The sequence below is a fragment of the Fukomys damarensis genome, unplaced genomic scaffold (assembly GCF_012274545.1).
Source record: "Fukomys damarensis isolate Sample0158 unplaced genomic scaffold, DMR_v1.0_HiC HiC_scaffold_35, whole genome shotgun sequence".
Classification (NCBI taxonomy): Eukaryota; Metazoa; Chordata; class Mammalia; order Rodentia; family Bathyergidae; genus Fukomys; species Fukomys damarensis.
The window spans coordinates 31274486-31298029 of record NW_022900947.1 but is presented as its reverse complement, the minus strand read 5'-3'; the positions used below and the strand labels follow the sequence as shown (position 1 = coordinate 31298029).

Sequence of the window (23544 nt, the reverse complement as noted above, 5' to 3'; positions counted from 1 at the left end):
GTCTTTTTGTTTTTTTACTTTTACTTTTTTCTTTTGAGGTAGGGTCTTGCTTTGTAGTGCAGGCTGGCCTTGAACTTACTATGTAGCCCAGGCGATCCTCTTGCCTCTGCCTCCCCAGTGCTGGGATTACAAGCATGCAGCACCATGCCCCACAGCTTTTAATTTTTGAGACAGGGTCTTGCTCAATTGCCTGGCACAGGCTCAAAGTTATCCTCTTGTCCTCATCATCCAAGGGTGTGAGGATTGCAGGTACCACCATATCCTGTTGAGTTTGTCTTTTCAGTTTGGTATTTCTAGCCTAGCTCATTGCCTGGACTCTTCACCCAGGCCTTGAGAATCATGAATGCAGAAAACAAATCCATTTTATCCATTGCTGTTGTTCCCAGGGCAGTATGTGTTCAACTAGTATATTTACCGCGAGCATGAGCGGTGCTTGTTTTTGAGTGTCAGATTGTACTGGCTCAGCCCAGGGACTGCAAACTGAGGGGATTGTGCATCAACACCATCAAGCCATGGCCATATTTTGCATGGGTGGCTTCAACAACACAAGTTTATTTTCTATCTGTGGTGGTGTCAGAGGGTTTGACTTCTCCTGAGGCCTCTCCCCTAGGCTGGTCGAGGCCATCTCTTCATTGTGTCTGCACACGGCTGTCCTTCAGTCTGCGTCCGAACCTCTTTCTGAGAAGGACACCTGCCATGTTACACTGGGGTCCGGGCAGTGATCTAATGTAGTCTTCGTCATCTCTTTAAAGACCTTGATCTACATGCTCTTAAGTGAAAGAAATTGGACACACATGTTTAAATACCACATTGTTTCTCTGGTGTGAGAAACTAAAAGTGGAAATAAGGACTGAGATGTACAATGGATGTTGGGAAATGGGAAGAAAGTGTTCAAATGGGAAGGGAACAAGGGAGGAGGGAGAGAGAAAGGAAGGGATGGGGGAAAAAAGGAAAATAGAAGGAAAGAAATGGAAACTACAAGTTTGTTCATGGCGGGGTGGGATAAAATAAAATTTATTAAAGAAAGACCTTCTTTCCAAACACATTTGGAGACAGGATTAGGATGTTCGCATATGACTGACTGGGTGAGGACACTGAGTATCCCATAATAGGCAGGGACAAGGGCTCTCAAGTTCTGTGGTTTCTTCCTTGTGTCTGATTCCAGTTTTATAACATGTCAATAAAGGGAAGCCCAGAACCATCAGAGAGAGCAGTGTGTTCTCTGAGGCTGAAACTGGATGGTCATAATATGCACCTGCTCAAACACCTGATCTCTTTTCTCATCTCTTTGATCTTGGGACCATATTTGTGTTTCTTGAGAAACTAATGCTTCAGAACTCCAGGTAGGACTGTGGCGCTTTTTAGGCTGGAAATACATACTCTTTCATTCTGTTCTCCTCAAAAGCAGACACGTGGACTGCAGACTTCCTTTCTAAGGTTTGGTGGATGGGAGAGGTAAAAGCTGTGTAATGACATGGCACCAGCTCTGTGGACTGTAAGCAAACAGCAAGGCCCTTTATTACCCTTGAAACGGGCACTTGTGCACAAGGTTGGACTCAGAGAAATGTGTCAGATGCCAAGTTTCTGTGGGCCAAAGTTCCTGCAGGCATGGTATGTTAATCAGAAGCCTGGCCTTAGTTAATTTGGCCATTGTTCTGGGGAGAACTTTGCAACAGGAGTTCACGTGGCTCAATGTATCTTACCTGAGTTTTAGGTTGTGGCCTTTCTTTGTGGAGTAGGAATAAGAACCCTTCTTGGTAGAATAGCATTATAATGAAATATGCTATATAGAACCTAACCAGTCAAATAGGTTTACTTAAATATGAAGCTAAATCGTTAGGGAATATTAGTTTTTTATGGGCAGAAAGTCCACCTGTAAAGGGTTCCTACAGGTGAGGGAACATGTTAAACTAATTTTGAACATTTTTTGTGTACCCTGAAAGACCAGAATTCAGTGTGTCTCTACAGAAAGAATTCTCTCTGTTGTTTTTTATAATGCCTCGTGCATGCTGGGCAAGCACCCTACTACTGAGCTACATCCCCAGCTCCTGCAGAAAGAATTCTATGTGAATATAATACTCATAGCTGCTCTTTGCTAAGCATTTCCTCTGCACCGGCCCCAAGGGCTTCATATTTGTCTAATAGGTGGGTAATTCCAGGCCTGTGTTAGATGAGAAAGGAGGCTCAGAGAAGTTGAGTCAAATGTCCAGTATCACTCAGCTCAAGTAGCAGAGCTGAGTTTTAGCAGCTGATCAAACACCTGAGCTTCCTCTTCCATTCTTCTTCATTGTCCAAGTAAGATTTCTTTTTTCCTTGAATGCCGCTGAGCTAATATGAACCTGAGAATCCTTGCAAACTGGCAAAAGGATGTGTCCTCTTTTCTCCACGTGTATACGAGCCCGTGGGAATTTCCTACAGTGCCCGGTTATATGGCTTTCCTTGCACTTCTGCACACACACAGAGATGCAGTAATAGCAAAATACCACGTTTGTCTCATCCCTCCCCTCCCCCCCCCGGGGTCATTAACAGACAGCTCCTCTTTCTGGGCTTTGGTTCAGTAGTGTCCTCTTCTGTTTGGCAGCTCAAGGAACAGAGGAGCTAGAAGAACACCTTGCGTCTGGTCACCCAGCAGAGCACAGCACTCCCTCGGCTCACTGAGGAGGTTTGGTAAGTGGAGGCGGCCTCATCTTCGCCAGTGCTGGAGGGAGCATCATCCCGGGCTGGGGGAGGATAGCAGGTGGCACCCAAATGCCAAGCCCCACCCTTCCTGCATTTGCTTAGTTTACCATGAGGCCAAACTGCCCCGTCTGGAAGCACATATGTCCCCAAGGGACTTCCACAGTCAAAAAGAGTGAGCCCTCTTTTGGAATGATCTTGTTTAAAACTCTTTTAATGCTAATTTCCTTGGAAATATTTCTTGGTGAGCTCTTTTGGTAGTGTTTTGAGTGGCACTGACTCTGCAGTGCACACCCACTCATCCCCGCCACGCACACACATTAACATGCCTGGAATTGGGGTGTAGCTCATGCAGATGTAAGCTCAGTGGCGCTCAGCTTTCACTGGGAATTCCTCAATGTTCCCTGCCTGCTGTTTGTCACAGAGTACCTGGGCTTTCTCTTTTTGGGGGAAAGTGGGATAAGGGAGGTTGAGCTTTTAAAGGTAGAAAATGAACTTTGAAAAAGAGTAAACCGATAGAACTGCACTTACTAAAAACAGCATTTAGGTTTCTAATGTTGAAAGAAAAGCTACTGTTTTGGGTGACACTACATGATGGTCTTGTGATGGGCAGGCTGGGACACTAGGGACCACGGGTGTGGGCACTAAGAGCTTCCAGTGTGAGATACCAGAGCGCCCCCTAGGTGAGACATCTCTGAGCTGAACCAGACTTTTTTTTGTTTTGGTTTTTTTTGAGACAGGGTCTCACTATGTAGTTGAGACTGACCTGGAACTCACTATGTAGCCCAGGCTGGTCTTGAACTCACAGCAATCCTCCCGTCTCAGCCTCCTGAGTGCTGGGATTGCAGGCATGCACCACCACATCTGGCTTGCACCAGACATTCTTTGTTTTTTTTCCAAAATAAGCTTTTTGATTTTTTGAGATAGGATCTCACTATATAGTTCAGTCTGGCCTTGAACTCACTGCCATCCTCCTGCCTCAGCCTCCTGAGTTCTGGGATTATAGGCAGACACCATACACCCAGCTGGAAACTCCTTAAAGAGAGTGCTTTTTTAAACTGATGACCAGATGTCTTTGCAGCTCAGAGAGAAAACTTTCCTTATCTGTCAACATCATTTCCTAGAGCTGGATGCCAGGTCTGGTTTTCCTGTGAATCCTTTGTATTCTCCTCAAATCTATATTCTTATAATTTGCTCCACCTGCCTCCCACAGGAAGGTGATCAGCTTCTCTCCAGGGGATGCTCAGCAGTCCACTTTCCTGTTCTTTCCCTCCTTGATAAGTCAGGGAAAGATGATCACTGGTCCAGGCAGTATGTGGTTTCCCTGCCCAAAGGCTGGATTGAAAAAAAAAAAACCAAAATGGAGCTGAGCACAGTGTCTCACACCTGTAATCTTAGCTACTTGGGAGGCTGAGGCAGGAGGATCATAAGTTCCATGCCAACCTGGGCAACTTAACAATTTAGCAAGTCCTGTCTCAAAATAAAAATGAATAGTGTGAGACCTTGGGTTCTTTCCTCAGCACCAAAAAAACCAACCAAACAACAACAACAACAACAACGACAACAACAAAATCCCAATTAACAAAAACAAAAACACTCAACACCCATAAGCTGGAGCACTTCAACCAGTAAGTGAATTGACAGACTCAGAAATTTATGTGTGTAGTGCACACACGTGGAGAGGGACCCTGATTTCACTATGGCATTCTCAAGCTTTCTGGTTTCTGAGTCATCATGAATTTGAGATGGCCATCTTTGTTTGTCTGATTTTGTTGTTGTTCTTGTTCTATTTTTGAGGTTTTTGAGACAAGGTCTTGCTGTGTAGTTCAGGCTGGGCTTGAACTCACTATGTAGTCCAGGCTGGCCTCGAACTTGTGGTGATCCTTCTGCGTCAGCCTCCCAAGTGCTGGGATTACAGGTGGGCACCTCAATGCCTAGGACATGGTCATTTTCTAAGAGGTCTATGAGAGTGAGCAAGCAGACCTAGGTAGATCTTTTTTAACAGGTCCATAACCTTTTTTTTTTTTTTTTTCTTTTTGAAATGTTTGCCCCGGTCTGGGATAAGGCTGATTAGCAATCACCATACAGAAGCAGACTCACCAGTCATAAGTGATACAAGGAAATCTGAGCTTTTATTGTGAATTTCTTCTGACCCCATTGGCCGTTCTTCTTAAAAATAAAAGAAATAGGAAGTAAGGAGATAGATCTTTCTCAAATGAGAGGGGAATGAAAGATGGAGGGAGGAGAAGGGGCTGAAAATGGAATGAAGATGTGTTATGTACAAGGAGTGCATCAAGATGCACTGCAAGCATGTAGTTGAAAAAAGCTAGCATGCATTTTTGTCAAGCCACAGGAAGTATGTGTACTTTTGGACATAAGGACATCAGAAGTGGGAAGGTGGAGGAGATCCCTAGGAAAGGTGTGTTGGGATGCTATAGAGTTCCTCATGGGAATTTTGAATAAAATAGCAAAACATTTTGAGTCCTGACTCTCTTCACTGATCATAGTCTAGATTTCCATCCCAAGTCAGTTAATCAATTCAGATATGGTTATTGTTTATCTACAAATTGAAAATGTAAGATCCCTTTGAAAAGGGGGACTGCTCAAGGTTGTCCTTTGGTACGCGGCTCTTCATCTTCCTGAATTATATATAGTTCTGCTAGTGAAATCACAGAACTCTCAGAAACAGATTTCCCTAAAAGCCCATAGAGAAGCAGCCACACCTTTTGAGAAGTCACTGCTCCACCATTTCATTTCGAGAAGGCAGACCTGGCTGGGCGGTGGCACACCCAGCAATCCCCGCTACTGGGAGCTGAGGTATCTTAGGTTTGAGGCCAGCCCATTCAACTTAGTGAGGCCCTGTCTCAGAATTAAAATGAAGAGGACTTGGATGTAGCTCAGTGCAGAGCCCTTGCCCGGCATGTGGGAGGCCCTGGGTTTCACCCCCGCCCATACTCCTCACACCCAGCAGGCAGACTTAGGGCAAGCTCTTCAGAGTTGCACAACTCCTGTGGCCCACATGAAGAAAACTAGGAGAATGAATACTGCCAAAGGTCAAACAACTGAGTTGAAATTGCCTTTTGTTTGGTCAGCTACAGGGACCTGTCCCCAAATGACCCTGGGCTCCACATGACAGTTGCAGAAGGCATGTTCCAAAAGCAACTTCTGAAAATGGAAGAGATATTTTCCTATCACATTGTTTGTCACTATTTACTTTATACAATAAAAGGAGAGAGAGAGAGAGACCCCCAAATTCAACTTGGATTCAAATGAATAAACCTACTACTACCTAAGACCACCCTATGAAAGATACCATGTCAGGTACATGGGGGGGTACAAAGACTATTCACATATGATCCTTGCCCAGCATATTTTGAGAATGAAAAGGTAAGCATTTAATTAATAAGGAGTATTAGCCCCACCCCCAAAAGTGAATTAGAAGGGATGGAGCCTTAGTGCCATACAGCTGGTCTACTGTGTGGAAGACTTTGGATCTGATTGCCAGGACCCGGCCAGAGGACTGAATTAGAAAGCAACTCACATATTTAGTTGGTCATGGTGTCACACACCTGTAATCCCAGCATTTGGGAGGCCGAAGCAGGAAGTTCACACATTTAAGGCTAGCCTGGATTACATTATGAGACCCCGCCTCAAACAAGCAAACAAATAAAAAGCATGTATTTAATGGTATTTTAAAAGGCAGTAGGAGTTAATGAATCCCTTTTCTCATATATTTATCTAGTAAATCCATGTTTCTCTTGTTTGGAGAATCATGTTTCTCCCTCTTTTCCTCTCCTTTTCTTTTATCTGATCCCTGAATCAGTTTAACATCAGTGTTACTGCAGGTATGTGGCCCATTATTGGTATTGAAAATTTAGGCAAAAATAGGCTTCAAGTTCTTTGCAGTTTATAAATGTGTAATCACCATGTTAATATAAACTGAGAGCTTTCCATGAATTGGTATCAGACTAACTGGGCCCAGCTCACAGTGGCCCATGGTAGTGGATACGGTCACCCAATGACTGCACAGCAAGACATTCCTGGAATAACTAGGATGACGCCAAGCTCAGTTTTCTGGATCTCAACTGATGTTTGGAAATCTGGGTTAAGTAGGATGTAAAAGAAGAGGGTTCAAGCCTAATCCCAAACTGGATGATTTCCCCTTTTAAAATCGTTTTGTTTTTTCATATAGGCAAAAGTCTCACAGATCCAACAGTCCCTTTAGCTACCTGTACTTTGATAACTCAATTTCTGCCAAAAGCTATGGTTTAGATCTAAAATGTGTTTGAGAGGTGGGGCCTGGTAAGAAGGGGTAGGTTGTGGGGTGCGGCTGAAAAACGTGTTCTTGTCTGGGCTCCTCCCTTGCATCTCTGCTTGTGACTGCCATTAGTTAAGCAAATTTCCTCTGCCAGGCCCTTCGGCCTTTCATTTGTTTGTTCTTTTTGGTTTTTTTGAGACAGGGTGTCACTATGTAGTTGAGACTGACCTGGAACTCACTATGTAGCCCAGGCTGGTCTCGAACTCACAGCGATCCTCCTGCCTTATCCTCCTGAGTGCTGGGATTACAGGTGTGTGCCACCATGCCCAGCCCCTTCCACCTTTCTATTTCTGCCTCTGAGCCAGCCAACCGTAGGCTGAATCCTCTGAAAAGTGTGAGCCAAAATAAATCTGTCCTCCTTTAAGTTGTGGGTGTCTGATATTTTGTCCCAGCAGTGCAAAAATAGCTAATACACCAAACAAGATAATCGATTTTCAAAATGGGAAATGTGGAAAGGTGGATATAATCCTCTATTCACCCAATAACAAGGCAGGGACTGGATGCTTGCCTACAAAGGAGGTCTGTCTTCCTATAAGGAAGAGGTTTATTCCCATCTGGCACAAGGAAAAAGAAAGCTGTGAGCATCAACCAAATGTATGTGTCTTTTGGCAGAATAACAGATCAGTGGTGGCTTCAGACTTCGTAGGAGGATATTTAACACCCTGAAAAGCCAGGGGAAAAGTCCCAAGGTTCTGAGGCTGAAATCCGTGGCAGATTTCCTGAGTAACACAGAAATGTCAGCACTGAAGTTTCCAAGAATGTAGATTTCCAGCTAGTCATTGTCTGGCATCAGAGTTATGCTGAGTCCGGGTCTCATCCAAGGCTGATGTTGATTAAAACGGGTCTCTCCCAGATGAGTCCACAGCTGCTACACCCAGGGCAAGCGAATGGAATGTCTCGTGTTTACTTCAGCCGTGCTTCCGGGGTCTGTGCTGGTATTGGATACTAATAAATTTTCATCAAGAATAACAAAAATTCTGTGTCTGCAAACTCAGTGAGGTCCTTTTGAAACTAGGATCCAGATCAGCGTAGTAGGAGGGACAGCTTAGCAGAGAATGAAGTGAGTGGAGAGGCCACAGTGTGCTGAGCACAGCAGGGCCTCCGGATCGACACCTGGCTGTGTTTCCACTGTGTGATCTGTCTCCAGTGACTTTGGGGTCATCAAGTATCAGAGTCAGAAGGAACCCTGGAGGTGATGGCAGAACTAGCTAGACCTGATGTTGACTTAGTGCTATGTGCCAGGCATCAAATTATTTATTTGTATTTTCTTTTTTACTTGGTTTTCTTTCTTTCTGGCAGTGCTGGGAATTAAGTCAGGGATGCTCTGTTGTGGAGCTACATCCCCGGCCCTTTTTATTTTTCATTTTGAGGGTCTGGTTAAGTTGCCTAGGCTGGGCTTGAGCTTGTGATTCCCCCTTCATCAGCTCCCAAGCAGTTGGGATATAAGCACGGGCTGCTTTGGCTGGCTACACATGGCTAGCTTTCTTTTAGCTCTACAGTGATGCTTAAAGATAGGCGTTAGGGTTCTTATTTTGCAAATACAGTTTGAATACAACTTGTCCAAGGCTACAATTGATGCATGGTAGAACTGGCACACACGTTATCTTAGTCATTTTCTGTTGCTCTGAGTACCTGAGTCAAGGTTCCTTATAAAAGGAAGAGGTTCGCTTCTTAGTGTTCTGGAGGCCAGAAGTCAACCAGCGGTGCCAGCTCCTGATTGGTAAGTGGGGATCACCTCTGTGCTGTCGGGGACAGCAGGCTGTGGGGGCTGGCCCGGGCCTTGCTTCCTCCTTTCACAAAGCCATGAATGTTATGATGGCCCCACCCTCTATTTCATCTAATTTTGGTTACCTCCCGAAGGCCCTGACTCTAAGGAGCAGGAACAAATGACTTTGGAGATTAAGCTTCAGCCTATGAGCCCCAGGGTTACACCCAAACCTCCGAGTGTACCTGGGGCAGTTAGAGGTCTGTGCTTCTTAAGTACCAGCTCCTTGGAGGGCCCAGGAAAGAGATGCAGTCTAGACATCCTGGTCACAGTAGCTAGGAGTTCTTTAAGTCAGTTCAATGGAATCGATGAAAGATTTTATTGAAAACAGCAGAACATACACTGTGAAACAGAAACTGTAAACAATTTAATATGTAAATTATAGAGCAGACCAAGTGGGTTCTAGCTTGGCCCACCGCTCTCTCTTCACTGGAGAACTAAGCGGCACTCTTCACCAGGACGCAGGCTGGACAGAAAGAGGCCATTGCTGCCCCCCGCCATTATAAGGGGGCATCTTCTGCCTCAGATTTCAATAATTTTGCAGACTTGTAAAAAATACCAATGTATGAGTGCCATTCCTTAAGCCTCTGATTTAATTTCTCTGAGGGGAGCCCAGGGACTGATTTTGTTGTTGTTGTTGGTACTGGGGATTGAACTCGGGTCCTTGCACTTGCGAAGCAGGCCACCGAACCGCTGAGCTAAATCCCCAGCCCTTGATATATTTTTTTTAAACTCTGCGATTGAGTACATCTGTGTGGGCAGCTGCTGCTTTAGACATTTGCTCATCAGCCTGGCAAATGGCCGTGTGTTGCGCTTTCCTACCTGAAGGCCCACTTTGTATTTTCTAGCAGGTGGTTTTGATTTTGTTCTTTCCATGATGTGCGGAGATGGATTTGGCTTTGAAAACTTCTTGACTCCCGGGAGGAAGATGTTACTTGACTTAGTGGAATCCTGTCTGAAAACTGACCACTGTTTACACTCCCCACGCCGAGTCCCACGAACCCAGCAAAAGGTTCTTCTTACAACATTGCTCAGAGCGTACTGTAGTCACTTTCTACCTCAAATCCATAGGCTTCGTGGGGCTACCTGCTATTGATGCAGCCCAATGTGAAGGGACTGTTTTTGTCTTGTGTTGAGCACTGGTACCTATACGTGATGTTCATTTAAAATGCACATGGTGGATGAATACATACATTTTACTTCCATTTTAGGTCTTGGTGGCAATGCCAGGGTGTCTCCAAAGTCCCATCTGGCCCCTAATCACGGATTAGAGGTTAAGAGGCTGAGAGAGATGGTACCTTAATTCTAAAATGAGGAAGCCAGCCAGGTGGGGTGTCGCAGACCTGTGATCTCAGCACTCGGGAGGCTGAGGCCCTGGTATAGTTGTGCATTCAAGGCCAGCCTGAACTGCATTCCAAGACCTTGTCTCAAAAGCCCAAAACTTAAAAAAAAAAAAAAAAAAAAAAAAGTGAAGAAGCCAAGGCTGACATCTAAGGGAATATCCAAACTCTGATCTCTTGATGCTAGTGACCTTTCTTTCCTCTTTGCCCCACTGCCACACTTCAAAATTTCTTTTGTGGCATTTCCTCTTTTTTAACACTATCTCTTTCCTGTTCTATTCCAAGTCATAATTTTATACCCAAATTATTACAGTAGCCATGGGAGAGGGGTGCGGGAACCAGAAGGAAGCGCGTAAAGGTGTCCACAGTGGTTGGGTTTGAGTGGTAGGCATCTGGTTTTGATGTTTTTCATGTGTGTTTCTCTGTGACTTGTATATACTTTCGGAAACGAGTAATCTTAAAGAGAAGCAAAAACCTCCACAAGTTCTGACTGTTTGTGTCCATTATCCAGCCTAGTCTGTGGCCGGATGTCAAAGTTGCCTTTTGCAAATGCATTTTTCTCCTGTCTTTATCCTGCTTATACCTCCTGGGCTCCTTTCAAAAGCCCAGACTCTAAGGTAGACCCACCCCTACCTGTCCCCTTACCCCCCAGCACCCTGCGCAGTCCTCTCTTCACGGGGTCAGCAGAGGCAGGGTTTACCTCCCCAGCTTATACCCTTCTCTCTGCAGACCACCCCGTCCTTTCCTCTTCACTTGTCTAAATGTCACCCTTAGGAACTCCGCTCACATAAATCCTCTGCCAGCTCGCCCACGTCACCTTTATCAGGGATGACAAATAGTTTTCATCTCATACATCTGGTCCAGGCAGGGGAAAATGGCGGCATAGGGACTCGAGAAGGAATGAGTTCTGTGGTCAGTAATACTTCTCCCATAGGCACATGAGGAGAAGCTGCAGGATATAAACCACGTATCTTCCACCCAGATCTACATTGTGAGTGTGTGTGTGCGTGTGTATTTGAAACAAATTTTTTTTTGTGGTCGTCTTTATTTTTATTAAATTTTATTTTATTTTATTTTATTTTATCCCATTCCCCCCCTCAAGCGACAAGTTCTTGTTCTGTATCCCAGGATGGCCTTGAACTTGCAGTCCTCTTGCCTCAGCCTCCCAAGTGCTAGGATTAGGTGTGTGCCACTGTAAATATATTTTAAAACCTGGGATATCTGATAGGGTAGCCAGTAGCTAGATTAGCCAAAATTAAATATTATTAAAATGTCTAATTCCTTAGTTGAGTGGCCCACATTTCAAGGGCTCAGGAGACGCATATTTCCAGGTATGATGGCTGTATTGCCAGGCATTGTGGTGCATGCCATAATCCCAACACTCAGGAGGCTGAGGCAGGAGGATTATAAGTTTAAGGCCAGCCTGGACCACATATCGAGACCCATCTCAAAATAAAAAAAAAAAGGCCATGTATTGAACAACAAGGATAACAGAGCCTTTCCACTGGCTAGAGACAAAGTTTTATTACACAGCCTTGTTTTAGACATATGTACCTAACGACATAGGATAGGACATATTTGTTGTGTGTGTGCCTTTTTTGCGGTAAGACTAAAAGATTTTATGGGCAAGAGTCAGAAATATTTTATAAGTATTGTTGAGTTAAATTTTTAGTACTAAAATGGAAGTCTACTATAAAGTAAAAATTAATTTGGAATTCAGAAAACTAAGTTTCTGGCCCCGAGTCTTCTGCCAATTAGTGTGAGACTTGAAATATTTCCTTTAACTCCAGCAGATCCTATTTTCCTTAAGTGTAAACAGTTGTACACTAAGCTATATTGAAGGATGTTTCCAGGTTTTTTTTTTTTGTTATATATGGAACATTGACTTTTTTTCTGGTACCAGGGATCGAACTCAGGACCTTGTGCTTGCAAGGCAGGCAGAGTGGCAGCGCTGAGCTAAATCCCCAACCCCGCAACATTTACTTTTAAATAAAATGCAAGCATATACATGCTCAGTAAAAACAAGGAGATTAAAAAATATTCTAGTTTAGTTTACATTTTATTTTCTTTTTTATGGTACTGGGGATTGAACCCAGGGCCTTCTCACTGAAACTACATCCTCAGACCTTCTTTTTTTATTTTTTAGGGCTAAGGTTAGGGTTAGAGACAGAATCTTACTAAGTAGTTACGTTGCCAAGGCTGGGCTCAAACTGGTGACCCTCCTGCCTCAGCCTCCCAGAGAAATTAGAAGTGTGTACCCCCACACCCAGCATTTTTACTATCTGCAGTGCTTGACACATGCCTCACACATGTTAAGCAAATGCTCTCCCAGTGCTTTAAACCCTCAACTTTCCTGGCTTATTTTGAGACCTTTTGTCTAATTTCCCTAGTGGGACCACCATTTCAAGGTTTAACCATCTGCTACATGTGCAGTGGATTTCTTGAACCCAGGGTCTTATGCATGCTATGTAGGCAAGAACTCTACCACTGAGTTGCTCCCCATCCCCCCACTTTTCTTTGAAGAGAACTGTAGCAAAGATGCAGTGATGCCCGGTGTCTAGTGTGCAGATCTGGGGCATGTCTGGTGGGGGCTTAGGCAGTCATCCTCTCCTGTAACATCTACCTGAGATTTAATGCCAGCCGGGGCTGCCTACCTTTGCCATTGAGCTGGGGCCTGCTGGCTTTGTGTGTCCTGCTGGCTAAGAGGTTTCTCTTTTTGCATGTTTAGTAAGTTGGGGGATAAAGGAGGAAGAAAACTATGCAACTGAGCTGGGCATGGTGGTACACGCCTTGTAATCCCGGCACTTGGGAGGCAGAGGCAGGAGGATCACTTGAGCCTATGAATTTGAGACCAGTCTGGGCAACACAGTGAGACCCTGTCTCGAGAAAACAAAAAACAAACATAAGCAGTGCTGGGGCTGTAGCTCAGTGGTTGAACACTTGCCTATTCTGTGTGAGGCATTAGGTTTGAATCCCAGGGCCATAATGAGACAAAATAAACTCGGAAGGCTCTTTGAAGGGGAAAGCCGTGAAGATTCTGGTGGTCCAAGACTATCTAAGGAGGGAGCTGTGCTTGTATCTCAGCTTGTTCTCCTTTTTCCTCTTACTGCTAGGCCTGTCGGCACTGTGGGATCTGGCTTACATGGGCAAATAAAGGTTCTGAGCTGGGGAGGTGAACCACGGTCAGGCTGCCCAGTATCTGCACTCGGTGGCGGCACTGCCATGGGTCCTGGACACGTGTAAAGGTCATGGTTTCTTACTTTTCTTCCCGATGCCATTGGCCAGGTGTCTTCCCGTGGGCTTCGCTAGCCCTCTTTCTAAGCCTGTACTTGAGGCTGGCACCAAGTCTTGGCTTCCAAAATACACTTCCCCTTAATTATCTAACCTTCCCGAGTTGGCATCTTTCCCCTGTGATCTGGCCTTTTTGCTTCTCTTGTCCTGTTCCCTCCCCTAGACTAATATCCGAAGCCCTTGGCTTCTATGTACACAACTGCTGTTATGTAATCCAGTGTGCCTCAAGTCCAATAAGGACTCACATTTACAACAAACAGAAAAATACTCAAAGTAGTCTTCCCTGAAACCCTCCCATTGTGAGAAAGGAGTATCCCTCCCAAGTGCTTCTCCCCATCTGCCTTACGTTATAGAAGTTGATAACTGGAAGAAGCTCCTGCCTCTATGCAAGCACATTCAATTTTGGTATTTGCAGGTTACCCAGGATAGGGGAGAGCATACCCTTGCTTCCACTCTGGCTCATAGACTAACTTTCCCTCGTTTGTTGGCAGTGGAGCCCAAGTTCATTAAATATACCCAGTGGCCTGGGTCATGACCTTGCGAAAAATAGTATTTGCTTCAGTTGGTACAGAATCATTTGGCGAAATTCCCAAGCCACTCTCAAGGATGAGTCTAGCTCAGCGTTAGGTCCCCAGGGGCTCCCAATTCATGGTGCCACGCAGTGTCTGTGCTCTGTGGTGTGCAGTGGGATCCCCAGCCCAGAGCGATGCCATTGTCCTGCCCAGGAGGCCTTGCCCGCTCCAGGTCCAGATGTGCTTCCCTGACACCTGGCACTTACAGCCTTTCTCCTGCACTCATGGCAGAATGCACAGCTGTGAGACCCAGAGATGAGCAACAAAAATGCAATCACTAAAATTCGAGATGCACATGCAATGTGCAACAATATGCTGAATGTTTAAAAATTTTAAAACCTTATTATAGGGATAGACACAGTGCCATACCCCCAGCCCCTAGTACTCTCCCTCACTTCAAACACACATGTTCCGTCATTCTTGCCACTTTCTGTAGTTCGGGAAGCACTTTCATTGGTGTCTTCAGTTGTGCTGTTGTGGTTGCCTTGATGTCCCGAATGGATTAAAATTGTTTACCTTGCTGGGCATGGTGGCTCATGCCTGTAGTCCCAGCACTTGGGAGACTGAAGCAGGAGAATCCAGCAAGTTCAAGGCCAGCCTGAACTACACAGTGAGGCCCTGTCCCTCAAAAAACAAACTGTTTACCTTTTATGGTCATTTTGACTTTGGAGAAGAATCAGAAGTGGCAGGGTGCCATATCTGATGAAAAAGGTGGATAAGGGAACACTGTAATGTTTTGTTGTTGTTGTTGTTGTTTACTGGGGATAGAACTTGCACTTTCGAGGCAGGCGGCAAAACCAGAACCACTGAGCTAAATCCCCAGCCCACACTGTAATGTTTTTATTAGGCAGAAATTGCTGTAAATGTAAAGTATCAACTGCTTCAAAAAGTGTCAAGAATGGTGGGGCAAATGTGTTCAAAGTGAGCAATAGTATTTTGAGGAGGGTTAATAGCAATGTGTCTTTTACTATAATAATTATTTAAGTACATTCAGCATATTTTAACATACCTTGTATATGTGGAAAAGCCAACCATCTCTGGGAATCTTCGTTATTCAGATTGTAGTATAAATCTAATAGATATAGAACCAGGGATATAGCTCAGTGGCACCATGCCTGCCTTGCAAGTACAAGGTCCAGAGTTCAATTCCCAGTACCAATAAGAAACAAAAAGCCTAATAGTTTTAAGCTGAGGTTTTTTGGAATCTGAGTGGTTAGGTTCCAATCTTCCCTTCCACTAACAATTAGCTCCCTTTGTTTCTCATTTGTATGAGGAAATAGGGATTACAATAGTACTTGCCACATAGATTTTTTTTTTAATACAAGGGATGCCCAATAAATGTTTGTATTAGTATTTTCTGCACACGTACAAAGGGCATGACTTAGTACAGTGTTTCTCAACTTTTTGACACTCTGGACATCTGAAGCAGATAAAATTCAGGATATCCAATAAGATATAAATTTTACAATAAAAATAAGTATATCCTAAATGCTGCACAGAAATACTATACCAACATATCACCTTTATTTGCTAAATGTGGCAACCCTGTCTTTATGGTCTTCAAATTATTGAGGAATCAATCCTGCTTCTGTTTGTGTGGGTTGTTTTCATTGATATTTACTGCTTTAGAGATTAATTAAAATGTTTATTAGTTCTTTTAACAATAGTTGTTTCATTGTTGTGTGTGTGTGTTTTTTTTTTTTTTTTGAGACAAGGTCTTGCTATGTAGTACAGGCTGGCCTTGAACTCATGGCAATCCTCCTGCCTCGGCCTCCCAAGTTCTAGGTTTACAGGTGTACACTAGCACGCCTGGCTGAAAGATCTAAGTACTGACATATTTCATTATATAAGACAATATTAAAATTTATTACTGTCACACCTGATAAGAGATGTCTTTGAGTATTGGCAAGTTTGCCAGCTCATGGTGATAAATGCACGTTCCCCAAATTTTCATTCTACTTGAAAGCTACTTCATCATTGGAAATAAATACTGTCAGTTGTGCTCTTTGAAGTGACAGGCCTCCTTCCTCCTCTCCCTTCCTTTCTTCCTTCTGCTACTGGGGGTTGAATCCAGAACTTTCTCATTAAGCTACATTCCCAGATCTTCCCTTTTTTAAAATTTTGAGTCAGGGTCTTGCTAAGTTACCCAGGCTGGCCTTGAACTTGTGATCTTTTTGCCTCAGCCTCCCAGAGTGCTAGGATTACAGGATGTACTACCATACCTGGCATTTTTAAAATAGAAAATATCTATCAAATACCCAAGACTAAATAACTGTGGTTAGTCCTTTCAGGTACAAATGACATTCCAGGACCAAAGTGGCTAGTTCACCATCAGCTTAGTCATACAGTTTCTCCTGGCTATGTACCCATCATAATTGGGTACACAATAGAGCTTTATTGTACTTTTGATATACTTTAGAGTTGAGATTTATAAAATTAATATTTTAATGCTTTATCAAAACACTGTTTATTGGGGCGTGTTCTTTTTTGGTTGTTTGTTTTCCATTACTGGGAATTGAACTCGGGCTTTTAGCACACTAATCAAGTGGCCTACCACTAATTTGCATTTCCAGCTCATTCATTCATTTATTTATTTCTTATTTATTTATTTATGTGATACTGGGAAGAGAACCCAGGGCCTTCACACTGAGCTACTTCCCTGGTCCTTTTTACTTTTCATTTTGTGATATGTTCTTGCTAGGTTGCCCAGGCTGGCCCTGACTTTGCAACTCTCTCCTGCCTCGGCCTCTCAAATGTTGGGATTGCAGGTATATACCACCATGCCTGGCTATGACATATGTTCCTAAGGAAACTGGGTTTTTAAAAACGAAGTAAAAGCAAAACACCTCAGAATGCGGGGTGGGGAAAATGTCATGATTATGAGTCCAGTTTCATGTCTGCCTTTTACAGTGGCAGCAGATTTTTATGCACCGTGCCCTTCTTGCCACTAACACAAATGTCAGTGTAGTGAATGGGAGTCTTGGTGACATCCTAGGGTTGCAGGGACTGTACAGAACTGCTGGTCTAGGAGCTAATGTTCCCAGGGAGAGAAAGACAGCTCTGGGTAGTGTAGATTCCTCACGTGCTCCCCTGCCTGTTCCAGCCTCTCTTTGTCTGGGCAACTTGGGAGATCATCAAAGGCTTCTGGAATCTTCCTTCTGGTCTGCATTAAGGCCTGGCTGGGTGGGGAGCTGTTTCTGAGCTCACCCTCCTGGCTCTTCAAAGCCTCCCCATAGACATGAGGGGTTTGAGTGACCTATGGGAGTCCCCAGGCCTTTGGAGACTTCTGGGATATCTAGACACTCCAGAGTAAATCTCCACGAATCCTTTCTCCCTTTCTCTTTCCATGTGTGCTGGGAGCTCAAAACTCTTTGCAGAATCTGAAACCATTCTGCAGGCAAAATATATGCTGGCTTCACAGATACCCAGGGTAGAAGCAGCCCCTAAAGCAGACGCATGCTCTAAAATAGGCCTGCAGGACAGGGCAGCAATCTCCTGAGGTTCTTATTTTGCCCCACCAAAACTCTGTAGTTGAAAGTTCCGGGGCGAAGTACTTTCTCGAGGACACGTGATTTTAGTCTGTGAGCAGCATGAGATAGCAGTGAATCCAGTAGCATCATCCTAAGTACTGAATAGAACACAGGGAGTCCTCGAAAAGGATACGAAACAACAGCAGCAAACATGCTAAAAAGAAAGAAGAAAAAAACCCAGTTTCTTTTTTTGGGGGGAACCGGGGATCGAACTTGGGTCCTTGCACTTGCAAGGCAGACAGCGGCACCACTGAGCTAAATCCCTGGCCTCCACAGTTTTTTTCAACACAGCCTACACAATTTTTTAAAAACAGCCTATCAAATTTTTAACCACAGGGAAAAAAAGTGATCCAGAAAGGGTTAGCAGAAGTGCAGGAACCCACACTGCTAGGCTGGGTTTTGTGGTCAGACGAGGCCTCAGGACAGCGTTGGTCAGTAGACTGACTGGACTGAACGGAGGTGGGTGTAGGGCTTGGAGAAGTCAGAGGGCAAAGAGGTGGGGAGGGGTGAACAGGGTGAACAGGGCCCCATGGGCTCCAATACGGACCGGCACAAGATAAGGGCAGGCGGACCGCCACGTAGAGGCAGACCTGTCCTGAAGTGAGCAGGCCGTGCCGTCCCTGGGACACAAGTGTGACTTGGACGGTGAATGCGAGCTCCAGGGAGACCCGCCTGGATTCTGTCTGCTGACCTTGTCTGATGCAACCACATGAGTAAGACCTCTTCTGTCAAGCTCATGGCCATTGTGCACACATAATGAGCAGTGCTTGTTTGTTTTGTTTTGTTTTTTGGTGTGGTTTACTGGCTAGCTCAGTTGATAGCTTGTCTTTATAATGCATTTTTCTTCAGTTTTTTAAAATGAAAAAAAAAAAAGTCAGGCATGGTGGTGCAGGCCTGCTAATTTCAGTACTTTAGGAGGTTGATGCAAGAGTATAGCAAATTCAAGCCTAACCCGAACAATTTACTAAATTAGCAGAACCCCGAGACTTTGTATCAAAATAAAAACTTAGAGCCAGGTATTGTGGCACACGTTAGTAATCTCAGTATTCAGGAGGCGGAGGCAGGAGGATAATGGCCAGTCTTTAAAATAAGTTTTATTTTTATTATATCCCATTTTCCCCCTCAAGCCCACTCCCCTCCCTATGTACAGAAGCTTTATTTCCATTTTTCCTTCTATTTTCACTTTTTTTCTTGGTCCTTCCTTCACTTCTCCCTCCCTCCTCCCTCGTTCCCTTCCCATTTGAACACTTTCTTCCCATTTCCCAACATCCATTGTACATCTCAGTCCTTATTTCCACTTTCAGTTTCTCACACGGTAGGCATTTAAACCCGTGTGTCTGATTTATTTCACTTAAGAGTATGGTCTCAAGGTCCATCCATTTAGCTGTAATTGTCGGAAGCTCCTTCTCTATGGCAGAGTAGTGCTCCATTGTATAAAACCCCCCACATATTCTTTATCCACTCATCTGTTGGTGGACATTTGGGCTGTTTCCAAGATTTATCTATTAGAAACTGTGCTGCTGTAAACATGGATGTGCATATGTCGTTGTGGTATGATGCTTTTAATCCTTTTGGGAAGTTGCCAAGAAGCGATATACTGAGTCAAATGGAAGCTCTAGCTTTAGTTTCTTGAGAAATCTCCACACTGATTTCCACAGTGGTTGCAGCAGTCTACACTCCCACCAACAGTGGAGAAATGTTCTCTTTTCTCCACAGTCCCTGCAGCATTTGTTACTGGTTGATTTCTTGATAGGAGCCATTCTTTGTGGGGTGAGGTGGAATCTCAGTGGAATAACTGCAAGTTTGAGGTCAGCCTGGGGTACATAGTGAGTTCAAGGCCAGCTTGGACTGCATAACAGATCCTGTTTCACAAAAACAAACAAACAAACCAAAAAAAAGAGAGAAGTGTTGATATTTTGAGAACAATGTGACAGGGTCTCACAGCGTTCAGGCTGGCCTCGAACTCACTAGGATCGTATTGCATTAGCTTCCTGAGTACTGGGATTACTGGCGTGGGCCTCCACACTCCGCTGGGGCCTTGCTTTCCATTCAGGTATCAGGTCTTCGCATTTATCCATCAGCATCCGGCTAAGTTCCCAGAGAGGCTGGAGCCCACCGAGAGCCCAGGCGTCCACATGAGAGGCTGGGAGGACGCGCGCCCCCAAGAGGCGAGCACAGGAGGTGTCACTTTGGAACGCCCTTCTTGGGTTGCCCTGGAAGGGCAGCAAGGACAGACCCTAACACTGAGAGCCAAAGGCTGAGCGGCCCGGGAGAGCAAGGACTGGGGTGAGGAGGACAGTCCAGGGCAGTGTGTGTCCCTGAGGCGTGGAGGAGGCCCCGGGGCGAGGCGGTGTTGGGAGTGGTGGCCGGCAGGAAGGCCCAGCCTCCGCCCCAGCGAGGACCCACCCACCGTTCCTTTCTCCGTGGAGCCTGGGTGACCATCGAGCCTGTACCCCAGCACACGGCAGACTCCAGCTACGGACCACGGTCCCCTCACGTCTCTCCGGGAAGCCAGGCGGGGAAGGAGGGGAGAGCAGCAAGAAGGGAGAGGCCGGGAGTTGGCTAACCGTGCTAGAGGGCAGAGGAGGAGAGCAGTTGTGCAAGCCTCGCAGAGGACAGCCCGGGGCTGCCCAGCCCTGTCGCATGCCCCTGAGCAGGGAGATAAGGGCAGATAAGCGGCCATTGGCGGTACCCACCCCAAACAGATTGGTCAGTCTGACCCAGGAGTCCAGTCAATTGCCTTCAGTCCCAGAACTAACCTACCCGAGCTTCTGTAACCTGAGGAAACTGAAAATAAGATGAGACCCCTACCTAAAAGGTAGGGAAGGTGGGGACACAATGGCAAAAATTCTTCCAACCCTGCTTTGGAGGACGGCTGTGCTCCCGGTTGGACAGCTGTCAGTTCTTTAAGATACCTTCCAGGGCTCTTTATTGTTTAAATTTCATAACTGAGGGAAACAGCCTCAGAGAGGTCAAGGCACTTGCTTAAGGTCACACAGCTGGAGCGTAGAAAAACTGTGGTCTCAGTTCTTCCTTCAGTTTCCTTTCAACCCGACCAGACATCTTACACATCTGAAATACATAATTGTGAGTGTTCTCGGGGACTGAGGTGGGGGTGGGGACAAGAGCAGGGCCTTTCCTATTTGCCTAACCTGTGTGTGTGATTCCGAAGCCAAAGCAAACTCTTGCTCCTTCTCTAGCAGTCCTTGGTCTCCTTTGGTGAGCAGGGCTCACAGGGCTGAATAACAACTTTCTCAGACGGCCCCACCAGGAGCTGGGGAGGCAGGTAGGTGTGTTGCCCACCCCACGGGGGCATGGGACCCGAGCTAGCTCCGAGGTGGTATTGGCAGGAGCAGGTAGACAGGTGAGCCCCGTTTCGCCCTCCTTATCTACTTAACCCCGCCGGTTCCAGGAGGCTCCTGACATTCTGGGCATGTTGATCACTGGGTGCTAGAGGTTTCTGTGATCCTCCAGGTGTAATTGTTAACTTGAATGGAATGCAAGACTTCTGGTTTGCAGCAGAGTTGCTTTTTAACTGAGAGCAACTCAGAGGGGGTGTGGAAAACGAGGTGTAGATTTGGCTGTCGTGGAAGACGGTTTGGGAAAGTCTTTTTCAAGTTGCATTTTCTTTGCCGAGTAGAAACGCTATATGTGGGAAGGTCTCTCGTTACTGTGTGCTGGTGCCCTGTGGACGCTCCCCCTTTGTTAACTCTTGCCTTACACACCTTTCAGCCCGGCAAGCCAGGACTTGCTCGGGATTAGAACAACGAGCTTATCACAATGCCACCTTCAAAACCAAACAACAGAAAGTCCCTCGTACCGGGGCTTATTTCTAGAAGTCCTTCCCCGTAGTAGCTCTCCCCACCCCTCTCACACTCTCCCTCCCTGCACACTTGGGGTCCTTTTTCTTTTTTCTCTCTTTAATGGAAAGTGGGGAAATGGAGCCTGCTTGTTCATTGACATTATTGCACATCGCACGATATCTTTGTGACCATTATGTTGTATTCTCTCAATGGTGTTTGCTCTCAGGGTGGGACACAGGCTGTTTAGTGTCTCGTAAAACATTTACCCAAAGCACTGAGCCATGGTTCTGAAGGGCATTCCGTTGCCAGAGCGTGGGAGGAGAGCGAGCCGGGAAGAGAGAACCAGGTGTCTGGGAGGTACTTGTTTCGCGCTTCAGTATTCTTTAATATTTAAAATTACAGATTACATACAATTTGGGCTCTTTTCTGCTGTCGGAGCAGGGGCGGTGGGAGGGAAAGAAACAGAAGGAATTCCTTTCAAATTCTCTTTATCGGTGGCTGTATGACTCTGGGTGCCGGGAGAATTGTCATGAGCAGGCAAATGTTGTTTTTGGTTTTATAAGAGGGACAGAAGTGTCCCGGGGATGGGATGGAATTTCCCTGAGCTTCAGGGTTTACCACGGACCAAATCGGACATTAGCTCCTCTAGCAAGGAGCTTGGCGCCAGGTGACTGGTATCTAGGTGGCAAGGTTACCTTGTGCTTTGCAGGGTGACTCATTCCATCGGGAGGTTTTGCTGAATGGTGGCTCTGGTTTCATGAAAAAACTTTCAAACTTTCTGCCTCTGAAGACTGCCTCTGTCTGTGTTTTAGAACAGGGCAGCTCGAGAGGGACTAGTCCTGCTTCTGGAGAAACCAAGGAATAAGTAGTTCTTGGGAGTCCATAGTCTTTGTACTCTAACTCTTATTGGGCATAGAAAATGTGAACGTGTGTGATAAAACTAGAACCATAATCAACTGTTTACATGTGATCATTGTAATAGCAAGATTGTGAGCACTGATACCTGTAACTCAAATGGTAAAACTCAAATGGCCAGTGGTAAAACTGTGAGTAGGAAAATCTAGAAAAATAATAGCTCTGAATGGTTTCTGTAGTCACCAGTTGTGGGGGGTTATTATAGTTTAATATATGACATGTAACAACCATATGGAATCTTTGGCCTGTTGACTGTAGCAGGCAAGAGTAAGACAATGGTACTAAAATTTAAAAGACATTTAAATTTAAATTAAATTGAGAAAAACACGATTTGTGTTCATTTTTGCCCAGTGCAGTTACTAAGCCAAGGGTCTTCTGGTAAATTTCCAGTTGTTTTAAAATGCCTGGGAGAAATGATTATTTGAAAACTAGAGGAAACTTTTCTCTCGGGGAAACACTTCCCTGTTGGCTTTTGTGTGTTTAAGCAAACAGGACCCAGTCTCACAACCTGGAGGTTGTGAGCACGGACGCTGGGCTCCCCAGGAAGATGGCAGATTTGGTATCTACTTTATGCATAGCAGAAGTCTGGGTTTAGCAGCAAGTCATTTCATTTCCTTGACCACAGAAAGTTTATGTAACTTTTTTTTTGCAAGTGGATTAAACTTTTCTTACCTCTCTTGTAAGATCTTGAAACGGGTATGAAAACCGGTCCGTTACATAGGTGCACTTAGATTCTTAAGTGACTGTGAAGCTTTTGACCTTCTGTGATACCACATAAATCCAAAAGAAAAACCCTGTCCCACAGAGGAGTTTATGCGTTCATTCTGTGCTCTGTAAAGTAGACTGATACTCAGGCTGAAATTTCACTAGAGGCGCAGACTAACTCTGGGAAAAAGTCTAAACACCAACCATTGTTAGGTAGTGTCACTCCTCATTTTGCCTTTGGTTCATCTGTGCAATCCTTTGGTTTTTCTGGATTTCATGTTCCCGGGATCGCTGGACTCCTAAGAAAGCAGGGTCACCAAAGGTTACATTTAGTATATGTGCTGCCCAAGCGAGCATTCCAAAGGTTACATTTCTACCTCTTGTCAGGGGTTCTTAGAGTTTCACTGCAGTTTGTTGATGGATCAAGTCGTGCATCAAATTAATCCCTGAATAACTTGGCCCACATCGCTGGCATTTCCAACTTTCTCCTGTGAAATCTGACATGATAACAATACTGTTATGTTAGGTTGGTTTTGTAAGGCACAGAATTGAGTGATGTCTCTATAAGGATTGTTATGTGTCCAACTGTCTTTTAGAATGCTAGTTCCTTTTTTTTTTTTTTTTTTTTT

At 45.1% G+C, this 23544-nt stretch overlaps 1 long non-coding RNA gene across 1 annotated transcript in view; it reads left to right on the top strand.

The window, feature by feature from the left end:
- The window catches only part of LOC104862905, a 30839-nt gene that overhangs the window by 4140 nt on the left and 3155 nt on the right, over window positions 1–23544 (top strand). The window contains exon 2 of the long non-coding RNA XR_002025391.1: window positions 2582–2667. This is a non-coding gene — a long non-coding RNA (uncharacterized LOC104862905). The remainder of the gene's footprint in view (window positions 1–2581; window positions 2668–23544) is intronic.